Source organism: Hemicordylus capensis, chromosome 1 (genome assembly GCF_027244095.1).
Source record: "Hemicordylus capensis ecotype Gifberg chromosome 1, rHemCap1.1.pri, whole genome shotgun sequence".
NCBI classification, from domain to species: domain Eukaryota; kingdom Metazoa; phylum Chordata; class Lepidosauria; order Squamata; family Cordylidae; genus Hemicordylus; species Hemicordylus capensis.
Genome location: NC_069657.1, coordinates 398,096,900 through 398,109,501, shown reverse-complemented (window position 1 = coordinate 398,109,501; position 12,602 = coordinate 398,096,900).

Sequence of the window (12,602 nt, the reverse complement as noted above, 5' to 3'; positions counted from 1 at the left end):
GCAGGGTTATTGCCTCCTTTCTCATATGCTTTCAAAATGTATTTATTATGCCTCCAAGTGCCAGATGCTCACTTTCAAAGAAAGGAAGATGCTGAGACTAGAAGAAAGGGCTAGAAAAAGTGACACTTCAAACTTTAGAATGGGGACTGAGAATGGGTCTTGTGAAAAATTGCTTGCACCCTTGCTTTCGGCTTCAAACTCTGAGATTTCATGTCTGCTTCTGGAGCTTCGGAGGAGCACATCAAAATCCTGAACATTCAGATCATGCTCTAATGACTCAGACTGTTACAGTCCCTGCTTCCAGTAGCAATTCTAAGTCCGACACTTAGGAGGCAGGACCAGCACAAGCCCCAACTCTGGATCTTGACACCAGTCCAGAATCTGAGGAGGTAGGGCCAGCACTAGCCCCAGTTCTGGATCCTGAGACCACTGACCAGAACCGGAGAGAGCCCAGAACTAGGGATATGCATTTCGTTTCGGATACAAAACGTTTTGTGCACAAAACAGGCCATTTCGGCTGTTTTGTAGCCAAAACAAAACACCCAATGCTCAAAACAGAAAATTTTGTAGCCAAAATTTTGTTTCGGATACAAAACATTTTGTTGTTTCGGCTGTTTTGGAACTCCATTTTGCAATCGCAAAAAGTCTTTCTCCTTCAGTCTCCATTTTGAGTTTTGACATCTGTTTGAATTTCAAGCCCTTCCAGCCTGCAGATTGGCCAGCGAAAGCATGGGCTGATCTGCTGGCAATTGGCTCCTTATTCCTTTTAAGCAAATTTAAGGGTAAAATTTACCCTCATTGGCTAGTGGGGCAGTGTGCATTTCACTGTTGTTGTTTCACATTGTTGTGTGTAGATCAATTGCATTTCAGGCGGGGGGTGGGATGTGGATGTGCATGACCTTTAGAAATCTGCCTGGTTCTTTGCAAAGCTCTGCTGTTGTTGATGTATGATGTTGATGTTATTTGGGGTGGATTCAGGGCAGAAAGGGGGCTTTGGGGGCAGAAGGGTAGTTCAGGTGGTAGTGTCCCAATGGGTGCCTGCTGCCACCTAGATTCCAAAGGAATTTGGAAAACGGCTGATTTTTAAAGAATTTCTGAAGTTGGCATGTCTTTGGGGCAGATTCGGGGCAGAAAGGGGGCCTGAGGGGCAAAACAATGGGTTGGGTGGCAGTGCCCCAAGGGGTGCCTGCCACAACCCAGATTCCAAAGGAATAGGGCAAAGGGCTGATTTCTTAGGAATTGTTGAAGTTTACGCTTCTTTAAGGTGTCCCCCCCCCAGGGAATAATGGATATTTCAGCAGACCCATAACTCCACCTGGGGGGCACTGGGGTGGCAGGGAGTGAGTGGTGGTGTAGTGCACATGGGGTGTCAACCACCCCCATGGGTTGCTAACCCATGGGGTGCTGGGTTCTGTTGTTTCTGAGGTGTTCTGAGTGTAGATTCTTTGGTAGCATATGAGATTTTCAATGACAAACCATGAATCCACTCTCATATTCTACCAGAGAATCTGAATCTACACTCAAAACATCTCAGAAACAACAGAACCCAGTACCCCATGGGTTAGCAACCCATGGGGGTGGTTGGCACCCTATGTGCTCTACATCACCACTCGCTCTGGGCCACCCTGGTGCCCCCCAAGTGCAGTTATGGGGCAGGAATTATGGAGGTCCATCATTCCCTATGGGGAAGAACTTTACATATGCGCAAACTCCATTACATCTTTAAAAATCAGCCCTCTGCCCAGTTCCTTTGAAATAATTCTGGCAGCTTCCTTGCCCCCCACTGGGCACTACCACCCATGATACTCTGCTCTGGGCCACCCTTTCCCCCCAACATGAAGCTATACTTTTGCTGAAACCTCCATTCTTCCCTATGGGAAAAATCCAAAAATTCACCAAAAATCAGCCCTTTGCCCAATTCCTCTGAAATTTGGGTGGTAGTTTCCACCCATTGGGCATTACCACCCCCACCCACTAGTTTTTCCCCAGGGACATTTTTAAAAATCCAAAACGTTTCGGATTCGGATTTTGCAATTTCAAACAAAGAACAAAATTGGGGTGTTTCAGATTGGCTGATTTTGAACAAAGAACAAAATGGGGGTGTTTCGGATTCGGGCCAAAAACAAAACAGAAAAAAACCAAAACGCACAACCCTACCCAGAACTGGAGTACCCCAGGCTAGCTCCCTCAGGGCCTGATCATCCTGGGGCAGAACCCTTGGAACCCAAGCCACTACAGAGCCCACTTCTCCCACACCATTGTGCCTCCAATGTTTGCATGCCAGTGCCATCAACATGTTCAGTAGGAACAAAGAGAGTGGAGCAGAAGAGCCACACTCCAGAAGGAATGCCACACTCCAGACAAAAAGCAGGGCCACCCACAGTCTCTTTTGCAGCATTCTGGGGGGTTTCTCGTCCTCCTGAAGGCAGGTAAACCAGCACAGACCTGCATACCTAGCTTCCTCTAAGACACAGGGTTATGTTTGTCTCAGACTGGGGCCTCAGGAAGGCCCGGACACTCTTCTCCCTGCACCACCAGAGAAGCACCACCTTCTGTAGAATATTGATGTAATCTTTGCTGCACTGCAGTGCTACAGAGGAGGTGGCCAGAGAGGGTACTGCTGCTCACTAGGGATGTGCACGAACTGGTTTGTGCACTTCTGGGAGGTGGGGGGGGGGCTTTAAGGGCCAGGGAGGATGCACTTACTTGCCCCGCCGCTTCCCCCCTACCGTCATACCAGAAGTGCCAACGCATGTGCACAGCATGCACATGCTCATTGGCCACTTCCGATATGACACTGACCGGGACTGCAAGGAAGTATGCTGCAACCTTTTGCAAGTGGTTTTGGAGAGAGCGCTGGCGGGGGGTGGGGAAGCGGCACAGCAGGTAAGAGAATCCTGTACGCTGTTTGCGGCAGCTCCTCACATGCAGTTTTGGGGAGCGTGCCGGCAGGGGTAAAGCAGTGGGGCAGGTGAGGGCATCCTCCCTGCCCCTTAAAGCCCCCCCCCTCCAAACCGGTTCAAACGCCAGACATTCGAACCGGTTCAGCATTCCACAAACGGAGCACTGAACCAGTTCGTGCACATCCCTACTGCTCACCTGCCCAGCCCCAGCCAGGCCAGGTGATCCAGGGAGCCAAAAGAAGCCAGGCTGGTCCTCTACAATTGTAGTTGCAAACCTTGGTTTGAGCAACCTGTTCTTCCGAATAGCTGCACAGATTGCCCTGCTCTATCACCATCCCCTCCCTGGACTGTCACCTTTACAAATCTGATCACATGCCTGACCATGACCATGTCCCTCTGTCCTCCCTTCTCTGTTTGCTGTGCTATTGCTAAACCTTGATTCTTGTATGTGCCTCTGCCCAACACTGCCCCTCAAATCTCTGTCTGCCCATACTGGAATTTGACTTGAACTCTGCTGTATATCCCAGCCTGAACCCAGCTGAGACTTCCTTGAAAATCTCAGAGGAGGAAAGAGGGAAGAGCTTGCAGTGACTGACACCTGAACACCTCAGATCCTGTCCTGGGCCCCTGTAGTGTTCTCTCTAACTTTTTTCATCTGTCTGCGGAATGAGTTTTATTTTGGACAGCAGTATCAAGGCAGTGTGTACACACATGCTTTCAGAATGGGACCTTCCAGATTCAACCTAAGTGGGATCTAAAGTTAAATAAACTTGCGAGCGAGCGCACATGTGCGTGCCTTAAAGCGAACACTGGACCCCTGCTATAGTCACACCAACCAGAGTTTTTGTTGGCCTAGCTAAGGACAGGAGAAGGATGGAAACTGGTGGCCCAACATTACATTCAACATCATGCCCACAACACAGTTGTCCAGACCTTGAGACTTGTCATCATGTCATTTCTTGGCTGTACCTCCAGAGTCTACAGAAGAGGACAATGTGAGAATGGAAGTGCTTTGGCTTCTATCTTCATGTCTTCCTCTGCTCCAAGTGTGCCTGCCAGAAGAGGCAAGGAATCCTCACTGAAGCTGGCTAGAAAAGAAAGCTAAGGCACTTCTGCCATTGGGTCATCATCCTGCTCTATGCTCTGAGCTTAGCAAGGACATCATTGTGCATGGCCTCATGCAGTTTGGAGAGTTGGCTGTTCTTGTCTTAGGGTTAGGGTTCCAAATCCTGGGTCCCCAGATATTGTTAGACTACAATTCCCATCATCTCCACCCACAATGGCCTTTGACAACCTCTGTCTTAGGGTGAGAGTTTATGTGTGGGGAACGGAACAAAATGATGAGAAGTTGAGAGAAAGAATGAGTACCTGATATAGGAATAATAAGAGTGGTGTACGGGGGGAAATCTATGGAATTCTCTGCCACAGGATGTGGTGATGGTCACCAGCTTGGATGGCTTTACAAGGGGCTTAGACAAATTCATGGAGGACAGGTCTATCAATGGCTACTAGTCTGGTGGCTGTGGGCTACCTCTAAGTTCAGAAGCAAAAAGGCCTCCAAATATCAGTTGCAGAGGAGCCACAGTGGGAGAGGTAGCATGCCTTCATCGCCTGGTTTGTGGGCTTCCCAGAGGCATCTGGTGATCCACTGTATGAAACAGGATGCTAGACCAGAGAGGCCTTGGGCCTAATCCAGCAAGGCTTTTCTTACGTTCTTATGAGAACCTAAGAACTGCCCTGCTGTGTCAGACCAAAGGTTCATAAAATCCAGCATTTAGCTTTCCATACTGGTGAACTAGGTGGCTCCAGGAAGCCCATAAGCCAGGCACAAAGGCAACAAGCCTCCGCAGCAACTGGTATTAACACACGTCCTCTAAATATGGAGGTTCTATAGAGCCATCATGACTGACAGTCATGGACAGATCTATCTTCTAACTCCTCTTAAAACCAACTTACTGTAGCTTGTAGCCATAACCACCTCTTCTGGCAGAGAACTCCATCCATTAATAATGCATTGTGAGAAGAAACACTGGCTGACATGATGAGGGAAATTACTCAAAGCAGTCCCTTGGCATTGCTAACTTGCCCTTTTAATCTCAATAGGACTACTTTGAGTAATTGTCAAATCACTCAATTGTCAGTGGTTTGACAGCCAGTCACTTTGTCTCATCTGTCTTAAATCAGACAAGAGGTTTAAATGGAAGAAGTAGAAAAGAAGTTAGGATGAACATTAAATGAACATTGGACTTTATGAACATTGTTTAACTGTATCAGTATTTTACTTTACATTGTATCTGTTTTGTTGATGCTGTGAGCTGCACCAAACAGTAGTGTACTACGTTTATAAAATAAAAAAATATTTTATAAATTTTATAAAATAAAAATTTATTTATTTATTTATTTTAAATAAAAAATTAAATTAAAGAATCTGAAGAGAAATTTGAAACTAATTTGAAAGAATTAGATTTTGAAGAGGAATTTAGCTTAATGGATAGACATGGGGAGGCTATTTGGGTATATAGAGTAATATGGCAGAAAACATGAAGGAAGTACAAGAGCAGACACCAAAACTTGTTTAATCAGTGGGGCTGCTTTGCGAAATTACCGCTCCAGCTAGTTTCAAAGAATGAATCATGATAATGTTCAAATGCCACCAACATATTTAAAACAATAATTAACTGTCCTAACAAGCTGCCATAGCAGAGGATGAAATGTCAGCTCCCATTTAAAGGCATACTGATGAGCCAGGAGGTTCTGCTATTTCTCCACCACTTCCAGTCATTTACTCCTTTGCTGAAATTGAGTTCTCAAAGCAAGGGGAAATGTGAGGAGGGGAAGAGAGCTGTCAGGGGCAAGAACAGCTCCAGGTTTCAGGGGGCCTTTGCCAAACTGCCCTCCATGGGTCTCTTCTTCCTTGGGAGGAGCCCCTTAAGGTTCACAGTTGGGCTTACCTTTCAAAATAGGATGGGATGGGAGAGAGGAGGTGCCAATAGAGTAGTTATCTTGGGAGAAGGTGCCACCACTACAAAAGGACTATGGGCACAGAGGTGGTCTCAGGGATCAGCAGGAGGCCCTTCTGAGGCCCTTGGTGGCTGTCCAGTGATGTCATCATCATAACCATCATCAACAACAAATATTTATATACTGCTTTTCAACAAATGTTTCCAAAGTGGTTTACACAGAGAAACAACAAATAAATAAATAAGATGGATCCCTGTCCTCAAAGGGCTCACAATCTAAAAAGAAACACAAGATAGACACCAGCAACAGTCACTGGAGGTACAATGCCGGGGATGGATAGGGCCAGTTACTCTCCCTCTGCTAAATAAAGAAAATCACCACGTTAAAAAGGTGCCCAGTTAGCAATATTTATATTTATATACCAGTTGGGTTGACAACTGGTGTTGTCAGCCCAACACCAGTCCTGGTCAGTGGGACACAGAAAGTTTCTTCCTGTAGTTTGGATTTCCCATACCCTCATCCCAGGCCATGCAGAGGCCATGTGCGCAGGAGCCCAGCCTCCAACATGTCCGCTGGGCCACCGGGTGAAGGCCAAATACCAGCCGAATAGCACCCAAACCGGGTGAGGGAGTGATTTAGAAGGCCAGCGGGGGGAGGGGGAACCTCCACCCCCTTCCTGTCTCCAGGAACTCTCCTGAGGGGAGTAAAAGGTGATTAAAAATTTAAAATAATTTAAAGATCGCAAACCCCCCAAACCCGAACTGTTGAACCCCCAAACCAAACCTCGAACCAGTTCGCACTTTTCCTACCTTTCTCACAACCCTAAAATTAGGTGTCATTCCCTAGTTGACAGGAAATTTGGTACAGACAAAATGAACTACTCCTTCAAACAGTGTATAATTAGTCTATGGAATTTGTTGCCACAGGATGTGGTGATGTCCACCAACATGAATGGCTTTACAAAGGAATTAGACAGGTTTATGGAGGACAGGTATCTTAATGTCTTGGTGGCTATATGTTGCTTCCAGGTTCAGAGGTACTATGTCTCTGAATACAAGTTGCAAAGGAGCATGGCAAAAGAAGGGGCATGCTGTCATCTCTTATTTGTGGGCTTCCCAGTGACAACTGGGGGGGGGGGCACCAAGGAAAGCAGGATGCTGGACTAGATAGACCTTAGGCCTGATCCAACAAAGCTGTTCTTATGCTCTTAGATTTGAACTGAGGACTTCCTAACACACTCTCTTCACTGCATAATAAACTGTAATGTTATGTCAGCATTGCTCTAGGTTTTCTAAGGTTATTCTCATAATGTACTGTAATGTAATGTAAGCCACTTTTGGATTTCCTTTGGAAAGTAAATAGGTATCTGGTTCACGCCAGTCTATCCTAGAACTTTGATAAAATTAATCAAGTTGTAGGCTGCAAGTGTCAAATATCTTATTCTAAGCTATTATGCTTGTCAGAATATGTGCTGGGTATCCTGAGAGTCCTGCTCTGATATCTTTTCTCCTGCCTCCAAACCCAGGCAGAGCGTAATGTTTCCGGGCAAGGTACAAAGTGCTAGTTATTATCTTTAAAGCTCTGAATGGGTTAGGTCCAGGTTACCTGAGAGAACAGAGTACCTTTCTCTACAAGTTCCCTGCCACGCATTAAGATCATCAAGAGGGTTCCGACTTCGGGTGCCACCAGTTCATCTGGTGGCAACCTGGGATCAAGCCTTCTCAGTTGTTGCCCCTTTGTTGTGGAACACACTCCCCATGGATATGAGAGGAGAGGACTATCTTCTTTGGAGGGCTTCAGGAGAGCCTTAAAGACCCATCTTTTTAGCCGGACTTTTTAATGATATCTAGTTTTAATTTTAAGCTGGTTTTAAATGTTTTCTGATTTTAATTGTTTTATTCTGTGTTTTTGATTTTAATGTAAACTGACCCAAGCCACTTTAGTGGTATATAAATTGAATGAATGAATGAATGAATGAATGAAGGCAAATGGTTCAGTCATTCACCAAATCTTTATCTCAGCCTATTGTGACTTGTGAGGCATCCCGCAAACCATAATCTTCTTACTTCATTATTTTCTCTATTTGCCCCTTTAAAAAACTCACTAGTATGAAACATGAACCCACCAGTTGTAACAAAACTTCTATGAGATATTTAAGAACACCTTTCTTCATAATAATATGGAAATAACCCTATAGGGCAGGCTTCCCCAAACTGTGGCCCTCCAGATGTTGCTGAATTACAACTTCCAGCATACCCAGCCACAAAAAATTGTGTCTAGGGATGCTGGGAGTTGTAGTTCAGCAACATCTGGAGGGCCGCAGTTTGGGGAAGCCTGCTATAGGGCGAAAACAGTATCCATTCAGTCCCTTAGTTTCTCTAGGGGCTAGATCCATATAGTTCAGAATTTTATTTTATTTTTTAAATAAACAGCAGGGGGAACTAAGAGGACAATTTTTAAAAGCTTATGCTTTTCCTAGCTCTCATCTCTTAGTGTCCAAACTCAATTCTAGCTCAGGAAACATGAGTAGAGGTATCATTTAGAACAGCAGAAACAGCAAAATGGTTTCATGTCACTGAACACTGCAAAACAGGTAAGAGAATACCTTTTATTAGTGCAAGATATTACTTTACATATTTTAGATTCTTTAAAAACTATTGGGTTCTTTTTTACATACTCAGTTGGAACTGACCTTGAGAATTGCTGCACCAGCAACTTCACCACAAATTGAATATGATATAAACAATGAAATGACAGGCCTTATAATTCATCTATATCCTTTGATGAATATACCAGTCGTTTGACTTGATATGAGGCTTATAGCAAGTCAAATCCTCGGTATTTTTATCCAAGGCTGGCATTAGGGGGTTGGCAGTATTGGCCTGCCAAGAACCCCGAGCCTGCACAAGGGCCCACTGCTGATCCCCAAGACCACCTATATGCTCATAACCTTTGTGTGGTAGGGGCAGAGTGACTCTCATGGTACATGGTATACAACCAGATAGGAGGATGCTCATGCAGGGCAATTTGTACTGATCCCCTGAAATCTAGGGTTTGCCCTCCTTATAGCCCAATACTGTCCACTCTGACAGGTAAATAGTTCGTCACAGTCTTGGGTAGAAGCATATCCTGGGAACTGCCATGTAAAGTTCTTTAACTAGTGTTATCAGAAATAAAACACAGGACTTGAAACAAGGAAAGTGTCTGATGTGCCATAAAGCTCTGGTTCCCCTGCTTGGCCCTGTAGTGATTTCTACAATCCCCTGCTAAATGAGCAAAGAGGGACTTTTAAAAAGTGGCGATTCTCTTTATTTAGCAGGGGGAGAGCAACTGGCCCTATCCGTCCGCAGCACAGCATCCCTCCAGTGCCTGTTGCTGGTGTCTGTCTTATGTTTCCTTTTTAGACTGTGAACCCTTTGGGGACAGGGAGCTGTTTTTAAAATTTATTTATATCTATGTAAACCGCTTTGGGAACTTTTTGTTGAAAAGCAGTATACTGTATAAAGATTTGTCATATCTTATCAATCCGATCCGATCTGATCCGATCCGATCCGATCCGATCCTATCCTATCCTATCCTACAATATTTAACTTCTGCCTATATGACATACCTCACCTATATGAGGTAAACAGTTGGCATCTCATTAGAAACATGATGAGCTGGAAGGCTGTTCCTAGTCTGTATATTCTAAATAAAAGCAGTCACTAAAGTTGCCATGATTGTGGTGGACAAGATCTATCTTAACAGCTGGGGGTTACTAATGTCCTCCATGTCACCAGCCTTAAATGTTCACAATTATGTTCAGCCTCTTTGGAAGATATGGGATTTGAAAACCGATAACCGCCCTGAGCCATTTTGGAAGGGTGGTATAAAAATCAAATACATACATACATACATACAATTAACAGATCTCTTGCTAATGTTCAGCTTGTGGTAACTCAGGATTTTGTACAATACTGTCCACAGGATCCCAAGCTGGACTCAAAATTCATTATGTCTAGAAATGTTTCATTTAAAACCTCATTTGAGGTGGGAGTCTTAGGATTGGTATATGACTACAGGCCATGCATGGACCTGTAGAATGGGCGATCTGATGTTCTGTACCTAGGCCTCCTCTTTTCACAGAAATTTGCCCCTCAACCCAGTTGAGTTTTCAACATGGTAGCACTCTGATCCTTTGCTTAGCAGGGTCCATCCTGGCTGCATATGAATGAGAGACTTTATGTGTGAGCACTGTAAGATATTCCCTTTAGGGGATGGAGCTGCTCTGGGAAGAGAATGCTCCCTGGCAGCATCTCCATGATAGGGCTGAGAGAGATTCCTGCCTGCAACCTTGGAGAAGCTGCTGCCAGCCTGCAAAGACAATACTGAGATTGATAGACCAATGGTCTGACTCGGTATATGGCAACTTCCTGTGTTCTTATGTATTGTCAGGGCAGACAGTACCACACGATGATGATGATGATGTGACGCAGGACTAAAGAACATTACAGATGCTTAAAACCAGCCTTGTTTTGGAAAAAATTACTAGGGTAAACACACTCCTTCCACTAGCAGCATGAGTCTGTTGGATTGTGCCATCTCTATCACTCTTGATTTGTCTATGAAAGTGCTTAGACAGTTGGCTCTATTTGGACTCATTAGCCACTGGCTCCACTCACATGCTGTCATTTTCTGTGACTTTTAGAAATTGCTCTGTTAAAGTTATCTATGTTGCGGGGGTAGGAGTGGAGTGGAGACAGAGAGGAACCTATATAGCACTACAGGAAAGCAGAAATGATCCAAGCAGCCATTTTATTGGTAACGTCACATCAGAGAAGGCCTTTAATTAGCAGCTCAGAAGGGAAGAAAATTGATTCTGCCTGTATTTGTTACAGACACATGAGAGTGATGCTAAGCAGACAGAGGCCATTTATTCATTAAACTGGAAAGTGTCTTCTTTAACCTTGTAGATGTCCTCAGGCAGATGCTGTGCTTCTCATTTCTTGGGGAGTTCAGCAGGGAAGGGGAAAGAAAAGGACAGGAGCATGGGAGAAGCAAAACCTTTTCCCGCTGTTAAAGCTTGGAGCCACCTAGAATTCCTGCAGTTACTTGTGGGGTGTGGGGGGGTGTGTGTGTGTGAACAAGGTCTGTTGCCAACATTGATATTCAATGCGGTCTTTTCTTTTCAGTGATGAGGTGGGACCTTTCCGATGACAATCCGCTGTAGTTCACACTCAGCTGTTATTCATTTTAATTTGCTTAAATCTATTCCTAGTTAGCTTAAACAACTAAAATAGGAAGCCAAAGTAAGAATATCAGCCAACTCAGCCATTTGTTTCATTGTTATCAGGTACGTAGCCAGGGGTGAGTTGGCCCGTGTCCGCCCCTCCTGGCGCCCCTTGGAATGAGGGAGAGGAGGTAATGAAGAAAATGGGGGGGGGGTTGGAGCTGGGGGCCCCTGAGGAGCTGTGGGGTCGGGCTCTTTGAACCCATCCGCTCTATTATAACTACAGCCCTGGACAGCAGATTGCTTAAACAATACCGTAAGATCGCTGGTGCGTTACATGCTTTCCCCACCAACATATACAGCTCTACCCTGTTCATGTTTTCTTGCACTAAGTCCCACTGGGCGCTTGGTCCCAGGAGAGCGTGTAGAGCTTTATGCGCGATCCTTTGTATGCGAAGCTCCATGGATTTAAATGTGGTGGTCCTTCCAATGGGATCAAGAGACAGATGTCCTCTCCATGGCAACCTCCACAGCAGCCCCCACCCTATGTTAACTTGTTTAAAACCACACCTGAATTTGAACTGTGGAAACTGTGGATGAGAACAGACTGCTTCCGTTGGGAATTTAGTTATGGACCGCATTTGCAAGTAGAATAGATCCTGCTTTTCACATATACGAATTGATCTTTCCCCATGGCTACCATGAGATGGTTGATTTCCATCAGATGGTCAACATCAACTTCAGTATTTGCTTCTGTGTTTAGAAGAAGACATACAGATGTCATGCTGTCTGTTGTTAACTCAGGAGTACATTAGGGCAAAGCTTCCCATAATCTAACTTCAGTAATGCACATTAAGTAATATGCAAAGTCAGCAATAGAGGGGAAAGCAAGAAACGTAGGAAAGACTTGATATTTATTTATTTGTTCATTTATCTATCATATTTTTATACCACCTGATATGTACATCTCTAGGCGGTGTACAAAATTTAAAATTTTAAAATTTTAAAGTCACAGATTAAAATACACAACACAATAAAAACAATAGAATAAAACAGTTATTAAAACAAATTATTAAAATTATTAAAATTAATTCTAATAGCCTGCAAGAACAGGAGAGCCTTGAGGGTCTTCCTGAAAACAAACAGAGAAGGAGATGCCCTTATTTCAGCAGGGAGCAGATTCAAAAGCCCTGGGGCAGCCACAGAGAAGGCCTGGTCCTGGGTCGCCACCAAATGAGCTGGTGGCAACCGTAACCAGACCTCTCCAGAAGATTGTAACAGATGGCAGGGTTTATGATAAAGGAAGCTGTCTCTTAAATAGCCTGGACCCAAGCCATTAAGGGCTTTAAAGCTAATAACCAGCACTTTGTATTTAACCTGGAAACATATCGGCAACCAGTGCAGTTCTTTTAAAACCAGTTTTATGTGGTCCCTTTGTATTGTTCCAGAGACCAATCTGGCTGCCGCATTCTGTTACCAATTGTAGTTTCCGGACTATGTACAAAGGCAACCCCATGTAGAGTGTATTG